General features: G+C 34.4%; 1 long non-coding RNA gene across 1 annotated transcript in view; it reads right to left on the reverse strand.

Moving 5' to 3' along the window:
* Positions 1 to 1,754, reverse strand: part of LOC105114640 (uncharacterized) — a 15,542-nt gene extending 13,788 nt beyond the window's left edge. The window contains exon 1 of the long non-coding RNA XR_840175.1: positions 1,624 to 1,754. This is a non-coding gene — a long non-coding RNA (uncharacterized LOC105114640). The remainder of the gene's footprint in view (positions 1 to 1,623) is intronic.
* Positions 1,755 to 2,698: the final 944 nt, after the last annotated feature.

Genomic DNA, 2,698 nt, shown 5'->3' on the forward strand with positions numbered 1-2,698 from the left:
AAATTAAAGGTATCTTGTATTATTAGATATATTATTATAAAATATGCTTTGGTTAAGGAGTTATTGATACTTCAAGTGCAAAATGATGATATAAAACCATGATAAAAATGCACTTTTAAGTACTAATCACTAAGATTTGAAACTTAATTATGAGAATTAAGAGTTGTTCTTCCAAATTAATTTGTAAAGAACCCTACTTGACTTATCAGTCTTTAATCACAAGAGTGTGGCGTCAAAATCCTAGATTGATTTTTTTGGCGTCCAAATCGACTTATGAGAGTATCATTCTAGTCTATCCTCCACCTTATTTACCTTAAAATCATTATAATCCAGACAAGACACCCAAAAGAAAGACAACACAACCAGACCCATCCTTCATCCATTTTGGTCAGATTCATTATTGCTGATTTTCGAATCATTCACAGCACATCACACACTCTTATCAAACCTGATTTACCTGGTTTTCTAGGAATTTGGCTGGAAGACAACATGTTTGCGCCCTTTATTGGCTTCGTTCGCATACACACAGTTCCTTTTTTCAATTTGTTGTCACACACTCTTATGGAGTGATGTCTTCACCACCTTTATCAACAAGTAAAGGAATCAAATTCATGAGATAAAAAGTGTTAAATCCATAATGGTGAAAGATTCAGTAGTAGATGGCGCACACTATGATTGTATACAAACTTTATAAATGGCAAACAGTCTTTTCAATTTTTTAAATTCTTCTGATTGATAGCAGCATGCAAAAGTTATGTTAAGGTTCTATTAACTACTTTGGTATGTCCATCTGTTTAAGGGTGACAAGTTGTTGAAAACAACAGTTTAGTACCCAATTTACCCCATAACACCTTCCAAAAATAGCTAAGAAACTTAACATCTCTATAAAAAACAATGCTCTTAAGAACCCTACGAAGCGGTACTGTCTCTTTAAAAAACAAATCAGCAATATTAGTTGCATCATCATTTTTATGACATGGAATGAAGTGTGTCATCTTTGAAAACCTATCAACAACTACCAAGATTAAATCCCTACCCTGTTTTGACCTAGGGAAACCTAAGGCGATGTCCATCAAAATATCTACCCATGGTTCTATGGGTACAGGCACAATCTTTTCTTTTCCTTACTTATACTTGATCGTATACAAAAAGAATTCAATAAATTTAACCATTTAGCATGTCTCCAACTCAACTTATTTTTTCATTTCAAGTGCTTCAATGATTTATGATCTGAATGTTTCACAAACTTCTTGGGCCACAGGTAATGTTGTCATGTCTTTAAAGTTCTTACCAAGGCATTAACTCCTTGTCATATGTAGGGTAATTCAAGGTCGCTCCATTTAGTTTTTCACTCAAGTACACAATGTGGCCCCCTATTCTACATCAACAAAACTCCTATACCTATACCTGAAGCATCACATTCAACTTCAACAGCACTCATAAAGTCTGGCAAAGCTAAAATAGATGCCAAACAAAGTTTATCTTTCAACAAATTAAAAGCCTTATCCAAGATCATTCCATTTAAATCCAACAAACATTTTCACAAATTTAGTTAAAGGTGTAGCGATAGTACTAAAATCCTTCACAAACCTTTTTCTTTTTTGGGTAAGTTGATATATGTATTATAAAGGGCATACCCTAGATTTACAATGAGAATAGAAACATAAAACAACAGATAGCTATAGGGTAGCCACCAAACAGAAAACTGAGACCTAACTAGATTCGTTAGGGAAACCAATACAACCATCTAAATATCAAATGAAGAATCTATGTTATTGACCCTCCAAGCTCTTTGAATCCTTTTGTTTTCTTCTATTGGTAGAACATTCCCCATCAAATCAAGCTTATCACAGATGATACATTTGATTTGATCAAAAACCAAATTCTGAGTTCTAGACATTCCTGCAAAGGTCCTGATGTGAACCTCGTGATCACGTGGTCACGCAACCCACAATCAAGATTAAGATCTGATCCTGAAAAGCTGAAATAGTTCTGATAGGAGTGTGACACAATAAAAACCTGCCCCAAGGCACCAACGCTATTGGATTGAGTAGAATGACGCCACGAAGCCAGTTAATCTTTGATAAGTCACATTCAGTTCGTTCAAGAACTAAAGAATGCCAGAATCACTCTCATACGTTAAAACTGAAAAAAAAATTTCAGAAGTAATTATCATCCAAAAGCACTGGAAATTTGGTTTACATGAGTTTAAATAGTTATTAAAAAGTTAACCCTAATGGATCCCTTATATGGACTTAAATAGGTCTGCTTAAAACTGACCCAAAACCCTAAACTAAAAAGCCCATAACTATTCTTGGATCCTAACTGAAAACAAAGTATTAATTAAGCCCAAACAAGCCTTGGGCTGTAGCTAACAATATAAAACAAAGCCCATAATATTAAATCCATTTTCTGTCATGAGAAGAAGAGAAGGAAGTAAAATATTACAGAACTGATTCAAGGCTTATTTATAGCCTTCCATGCAACCCTTTAATCCTAGAAAAAAAAAGAGGAAAAGGTAGCCACCCATGTTGTTTCCAAGTTGTAGAAGGATTCTTTTTGTTTCCTTTGCTGTCCTGACCTCATGGCCCAAATAAAGTTATGTTGGACCTCTCTTGCACATGGATAAGATGTACTAGGGTCTCCTCTTGATACTCTAATGGACCTTTTAATTCTGACTTGGTTGAAACATTCAAAA

The sequence above is a fragment of the Populus euphratica genome, unplaced genomic scaffold, assembly GCF_000495115.2.
Source record: "Populus euphratica unplaced genomic scaffold, PopEup_1.0 scaffold553.1, whole genome shotgun sequence".
Classification (NCBI taxonomy): domain Eukaryota; kingdom Viridiplantae; phylum Streptophyta; class Magnoliopsida; order Malpighiales; family Salicaceae; genus Populus; species Populus euphratica.